Source organism: Panicum virgatum, chromosome 4N (assembly GCF_016808335.1).
Source record: "Panicum virgatum strain AP13 chromosome 4N, P.virgatum_v5, whole genome shotgun sequence".
In the NCBI taxonomy this organism is placed as follows: Eukaryota; Viridiplantae; Streptophyta; class Magnoliopsida; order Poales; family Poaceae; genus Panicum; species Panicum virgatum.
In genome coordinates, this window is record NC_053148.1 from 8,799,171 (window position 1) to 8,806,421 (window position 7,251).

Below are 7,251 nucleotides of genomic sequence, written 5' to 3' on the forward strand. Positions count from 1 at the left end.
AACTAATCGTTAAGAGGTATGCTAGTGTCGCCGCTGCGTCGGCACGAACATATGCTGAAAAGATTTTGTGCTGGCGCGTACCAGGGGCCAGCAGTGTTTGCGCCCCCCCCCCCCCCCAGCAGAAATAAATTTGTGTTGGCGGGCGTTCTTACCGTGAGCAAATTTTCTATATGCCATTGAAAAATATAACTCACCCTTATGAACACATCTTTTCTATGTCATCATTTACAATTTCCGATCCCCTGTATACCAGTACCATCATGTAAGCTGTTTAAAGGGTATGGTGAAAAGACAATTCTACCCCTAGATAGGATGAAGCCGCTCGACGGCGCAGCGTCACGCGCTCGCTGCGCGGAGCAGAAGCACGGGTGACTAGGCCCTCAGCGCCAGAGCTCGTCGCACGGCGGCGTTGCGGATTGGTATTCTTCTTGAATCTTGGTCACCTTCGTCCTCTGCTTCTGCAGGATGTTGAAAAAATAATCAAAGTTAGCACACGCGCACGCATCCGTGAAAGGAGACGGCAACCAAAACAGGGGAACTCTAATCAGGGAAGCGGAGAGCGGAGCACAAGCGGGGCTCGTGGTGCCACGCCGCCGCCACAGCATGGGTTGGGGTGGGAGCGCCGCCATGCAGGGGGCGAGCACATTCCTGGATTGGCTCCACGGTCGCCGGTCGCCAGTCGCCGGACCGCACGGGAAACGTCCCGTCCCGCGTGTCCGCCACGTCCGGTGGCGAGCAGGCGAGGGGAAGAAAGCGGGAAGAGGATGGAACGGACCTGCTTGCCGCCTGCGCCCTCACGCCGCGGGTGGGGGGGGGGGGGGGGGGGGTGTTGGAATCCGGGAATCGATTGGGCTCGCGGAATGGTGTGCGGCCGCGCAGAGCAGGAGCGCGGGGCGACTGGGCCCTCAGCGCCCGAGCTCGACGCGCGGCGGCGCTGCGGCACACGCTCGCCGCTGCGCGCCTGCGAGCAGGCGTGCAGGGCGCACTCGCCACGCGGAGCGGGGCGCAGGGGCGGGAGGCGACGGAGGTTTTTCTTTTCGGAAATTAAAATTTATCGGAGATCACAAATAAATAAGGTAAAGATGATATATCGGAAATATCAGATCAAATTCAAAAAAAATTTAAAAAAAATTGTAGAATTTAACTTAAAACTGTTGCTAAGCTATCATTTGTTCACAGATAAAAACAAGAAAAACATTATGAATGCATTAGATAGGTTCCACACCGAACATAATTAAATCATCGCCAAGTCCCACATATTACAGTCCATTCTATAGCAATATAATAAGGTCCACTAGACTCGACAGCACATATTACAGTCCATTAGATAGCTAGCAAACATTACAGTCCGTTTGATAAGTAAGTAGTCTCAAATGCATCATTACAAAATAAAGGAGTCCACTGAAAGCTAACAGCACATCCACTGAAGTGTGCCATGCACCATCTAGTTCTTTTCCTTTGAGCCTACACCTTAAAAAATATTGACATAGACAATTTCAAACTCTAATAATGAAATGAAATCACAATGACAATACTTATAAGAGGAAGTATATGAAAGGGATGATGAGCCCATGGCGCCTCAAATTATTGATACGGAAAATTATTATGTCAATTCAAATAAATCAATTGGTGATTTTTCGAAGTCTTCTGGTATTCGGTTTGGGGGTTTCTATCTGGTTGAAAAATACATCAAGAGAAATAAAGGAATATGTGCTTCTGATGTACCTCCATCCAGTATACTTTCCATTGAAGCTAATTTGCGCCAAAAGCAAGAGATGAAGTCTAGAAGATTTATTCACATTGGAAGGGTTGCCGTGGAGATTAATGAAGCTTGACATGATTAGCATCCTTGCCAGATTATTATATTAATTCTTGCATGTGAGGCCTAGCGTGATAACGTTTTTATCTTTGCATTGGAGTCTGTTTTGTTTTCCTTGTGTGTGAGTCGGACCTGGTCTGTCAGGTTAAGCCTGTTTAGCGGGCCCAACCATTGCATGTTGAGTTTGTGCTGCGCACAGAGTAATAGGGGGGGGGGGCGCTGGCTCCTGGAGGGGAGATTAGATTGGATTTTTATTTGTGTCTCTCGTCTAGGGTTTCTCCAACGAACAACGAGACGCCCTCCGATCTCATCTACTTTGCCGATTCTTCTGGATCGTGATTGGGAGCGTGATCAGGATTATTTCCTGGGTGCGCTGCTCCGGATTCTTCAGTGGATCCCCATCTTCTGATCGTGGTTCCTCGTGGCCGCGGGTGGAAGAAACTATCTAGGGTTTGGTTTGCATTGACTGTAAGCCGATCCTTTTATCTACCTTGCTACTGTTAGTCTTTGCTTGATCAATCGGAAATTATATTGACTTGGATATCTCAGCCGTTATGCATCAGACACTTTAATTAATATTGGAATTGCTGCTGGTGGTTTTGGATCTATTGTGCTGCTGCTTGTGTTTGATATCACGCTAGATTAATTCTTGCTCAGTTAAATTCCTTTTCCGTGGGACTAATACCTGGCAGCCGTGGCCAAGTGTTCTGCTTCTTGCTGATCACGTGCTAGTGACAGGTGGGAGGATAAATTGATATTGCTATCTGATCGTGTTCCTATTGGAGGTCTGAATTGCTGATAGTCTGTTCATTACGAGACTCGTGCATACTGCTATCACATACTATTCAGTATCTCATAATTGTCAGTTGTTATTCGTGTGGGATAAGAGCTACTGAATTTCTATTGTGCTCACTATTTTAGAACAAAAATTCAGATTACCTTAATCCTTGGTATTTTAGTACTGTGAAAGTTTGGGCAGATCTTTGGACAGCGCAGGCGTGTCCTTATCAAGGGACATCTGACCTTTTATAGGCCGTAGATGCTCTTAACAACCGGTTTTCTTTTCCTGGTTGATCTTGGCCGTATGGAGGCTGATTCCCCAAGATTAACACCTACAATTTCAAATATAACTCAAGAGCATAACTATACAGAATCAAGTATGACCACATGTATGCATTTTTATGTCACATGTGAGTTGATTTTAGTCACCTGAACCACCTGGTACATCTGCACCGGCTTTAGAACCACCACTTCCATCACCAAGGTCATTATCACAACAACAACAACAACATAGCTTTTTTTCTCAAGAAAGTTGGGGTAGGCTAGAGATGAAACCCGAAAGAAATAAGTTCAAAATTCAAACACATTGATAGCTAGTCTCTAAGCGCTCCTATCCAAAGCTATCTCTTTAGAGATATTCGAATACTTAAAGTCTCTCTTAACCGACTCATCCCACATCAATTTAGGTCTACCTCTACCCCTCTTTACATTATCGACCCGCTCAAGAACCCTATTACACACCGGCGCCTCAGGAGGCCTTCGTTGGACATGTCCAAACCATCTCAGCCGATGCTGGGTAAGTTTCTCCTCAATTGGTGCCACCCCGATCCTATCCCGAATAACTTCGTTCCGGACTCTATCCTTCCTTGTGTGCCCGCAAAACCACCGCAACATCCGCATCTCTGCTACACTCAGTTATTGGACATGTCGCCTTTTTGTAGGCCAACATTCAGCACCGTATAACATCGCCGGACGAATTGATGTCCTATAGAATTTGGCTTTTATCTTTTGTGGCACCCTCTTGTCACAAAGGATGCCAGAAGCTTGCCGCCATTTCAACCAGCCAGCTGAAATTCTACATTTAAAAAAAAAGGGGTGACCAAGGTCATTATCAACTTTGCAAAAAAAAAGGGCCAACATTTAAAATAATAACTACATTGTATTGACAACAAAATCCAAATTGCTGAAGCTGATTTAAACTCACCATCATCTTCATCATTGGAACTGCTGTCCCCTGACTCGGCATAAGCTGGGCTACCTTGTTCTTCTAAAGAAGTTGTGTCCTAGTCATCTACAATACATTCATCTTCATCCAATTGCATATTCCTTCTCTTTTTCTTTTTCTTGCTCAATTGCATCTTCCGCTTAAAAGCAGCTACCTCTTCAGTGTCCATTTGTAAACTTTCAATGACGAACTTGCTAGGTGTGGACCAATCATCATCACTATCATCATATTCATCAAGAACCGGTGTAGACTCACTCATAGAATTACTCAGCCACTCCACGATTGGGTTGCTTTCATCATAAAGAGCAAGATCCATCATCGTGCTACATGGATCAGAATCTTTTTCTTGAAAATATTGGAAGTCAATTTTGAATTGTTGGATGCTCAGCTTCAGATTATAATGCACAAACACTAATTTCTGCAGCTTATCATAGCCTAAACGATTTCTTACTTTTGTATGCACCAAAGCAAACGTGCTCCAGTTTCTTTCACACCCACTTGAGGATACGCATTGCGAGACAATGCGTCTTGCAATTGCTTGTAATTCTGGACATTGTCCTCCATAAGAACCCCACCAGCTAGCTGCAATTAATTAAAAAAAGTTACTTGCAGTAGCTTACAAAGGACATGATCACTATGAGGCAATTTATTTCAGAGATATCAGTTTCATACATGAGTAACAAAAGATAAATACCTGCGCTGGTTTTGCCATTTAATGCTGACCACTTAGCTTCTGGATCTCCAAATAACCCTCTCTTTTCAATGAACTGAGAATATTGATCAATCGCAGCTGCTGCTTCTGAAGTTGACTTTGCAAGCTTCTTGATTGCCATGGTTACAGCAAATTGGGAACTCGACTTTTTTGCAAGGTTTGACCTATATAATTCTGGAGGATCAAGTGCAGCAGCTACAAAGGTAAAGAAAACACTAATATTAGAAAGATAAGAACCCAAAGCAACACTAACTGAACAAAATTTCAGATCAGTCCATAATGTTACCTGCATGAGTAAGTGTTTCATTGAGAAGATATCGAAGCCTTTTACTGATTACTTCAGCTACCTTCTTATGAAAATCTCCTTTACCATTTTTGTTTTTTTCTTAATTTACCAGTTATCTCATTATATGCCTGTATCATCTTTGGAAGGAAGCCAGATACAGTACCATTCTTTTCTTGATCAGCATAGCGAAGAACACAGAAAAGTGGTCCAACAACTTTCAAGACCAATTCCATCTTTTCCCACCACACTCTACTTGTCAAGCAATCATATGCAAATTCATGGTCTGGGTCATTTCTCCATTCACTATTTTTCCACTCAGGAGAGACCATCCATGCCTTGAACTCATTCTGCCTATCAAAAAAACTTTGCAAGCACAAGAACACCATGCCAAATCTAGTTTTAGGAGTTGAGCCACTTGCCCTACTTTTAGGAGTTGAGCCAAATATCCATCAGCGAGTTTTACATTGCCATCTCATATTGTGCCTCTTCGTCAAGCCTATCCAAAGTTTTTCTATAATTATGGTCCATGAGAACCTTCTCAACATAGAGACGATTTTCCTTAACATCTCTCTTCTTTTGCTTCGCTAATGCTACTTGATTCAGCAATATTTTCTTAACATTATATGGCACATAGGGACATGGTTTCACATTACCGGATAATCCACACAAATGCTCTGTCAGACGGGTCTTCCCTCCACTTTTCTGGCCTAGAGGACAGTAGGAACACTTGAAACCATTTGTACCAGACTGTGTCCCATGGCTCCATGTATCTGCAATTGGTTCTGTCAATTTTATCCGCCTCCCTAAAAAACAGTGTGATCCATTGTTAGAGCAGAACAATTCAAATAGATCAAATATTGGAAAAAATAATTCGGTATTTTGTCACACAAACAGACCTCCACTAGTAACCACATGTGTCAGATGACCCGCCGGCCACACTGGATGGCTCGCCACTGTTGTCAGCTACATTCCCTTTCCCCTTGCCACTGCCATGGCATTCCATCTCTCCTAAATTTGTATGCCAATTAGGATTGAAACATGTTGTATCAAAATTCCTAAAATAAATTTCATTTTATACAAGAGTAATCAGTCTGTACAAAAATGCAGGTTGATACACACTTCCATTTAATTCTACTATTCTCTAATCCAGCAAGTTGAATAAATAAAATAAATCATTTTGTACTCAAACAACATCCTAGAATGATTCAGCACTAATTGTTCAGGTTCTAAACCACAAGTTCACCACTGCACTTCTCTACCATCTATCATCTATTGCTGGCAACAAAGTTAAATACTTGAGTAGAAAAGATAAAACATACCAAGATCTGGACTCTGGAGTGCTGAACGGCTGAAGCTGTGTGTGCGTGAAGTTCACTAGCAGGTCCCCTGCTGACGGGCGCTCACCAAGTCACCAGAGGAGGGAAAGGAGCTGGAGGGAGCGCCGCCATGGACCACCACACCGCCGGCAACCGCGAGTGCTTACTCCACCAAGCAGTTCGTGCCTCCGCCCGCTCGCCAAATCCACCGGCCACACTCGCTCTCACCCGAATCCCTTGTACCCTGAGCCTCCACTCCACCTCCTCTACCTTCTCCGCCTTTTCCTCCACCCGTTCTGGCCGTTCCCCGGCCGGAATCGGCGCGCGGCCGCCTCGTGGAGGTGGCGCCGGCGCGCAGCCGCCTGCGCGCCCGCCGTTCGTCGACTCCCTGCGGCGCCGCGGGCGAACTAAGGGTCGTGGGCTCGTGGCTACGGCAGCGGCAGCGGCCCTGGCGCCATGAGCGCGGCTGGCTGGGCAGGGTGCAGCCTGTGCCTCCGCGTGAGGAAAATAGAGATAGAAATTTCGATTCTAGGGTTTGGGGGGATTTTTTGGGCTGGGAGGCGCTTTTGGGCCGGCGAGCGCGCCATTTGGGCATCCTGCGCGGGAAGCGGAGAGGGCCGAAATTTTTGGCCGATAGATGTTTTTATCGGCCCCCAGCGATAGAAGCGATATTTCGGGGGGAAAAAAAGGAAATATCGGCCGATAAAAAAAAACTGCCGACCACATCCACCGCTTGAAGAGGCTGAGCGCCGACGATGGCTGGCTGCTGCTCCGCGCGGCTGCCCGTGTGGTCGATGAGGCCGCGGCCGCCGAGCTGGCGATAAAAGCCGTCGCCGGCATCCTGAGGACACGGGAGCGAGCGCCGGCGAGTGGGCGGAGGTGCTGCAGCGCCGCCGCACGTCGAACTCGGGCGCTGAGGGCCCAGTCGCTGAGGGCCCAGTCACCCACGCTCCTGCTCCGCGCTGCGCTAGGGGTAGAATTGTCTTTTCACCTTATCTTCTAACAGCTTTGTTAGTGAAATCTGACGATAATAGCATATAGGGGATGAAAAATTATAAAAAATAGCATAGAGGGGATGTGTTAATTTTCAATGGCACATAAGGGATGAGTTAT

General features: G+C 46.0%; 2 long non-coding RNA genes across 2 annotated transcripts; both read right to left on the reverse strand.

Annotated features, from left to right (window-relative positions):
* Window positions 1-1,180: 1,180 nt before the first annotated feature.
* LOC120670290 lies at window positions 1,181-3,095 on the reverse strand. Its single transcript, XR_005673184.1, has 3 exons — window positions 3,029-3,095; window positions 2,843-2,931; window positions 1,181-1,470 (listed from the first exon to the last, which is right to left on the reverse strand). It is a non-coding gene; the product is annotated as an uncharacterized LOC120670290 (long non-coding RNA).
* Window positions 3,096-3,615: 520 nt separating this feature from the next.
* On the reverse strand, window positions 3,616-6,656 carry LOC120670289. The gene is made up of 6 exons (XR_005673183.1): window positions 6,142-6,656; window positions 5,719-5,830; window positions 4,823-5,625; window positions 4,519-4,731; window positions 3,804-4,406; window positions 3,616-3,674 (listed from the first exon to the last, which is right to left on the reverse strand). It is a non-coding gene; the product is annotated as an uncharacterized LOC120670289 (long non-coding RNA).
* Between the last annotated feature and the right edge of the window lie 595 nt (window positions 6,657-7,251).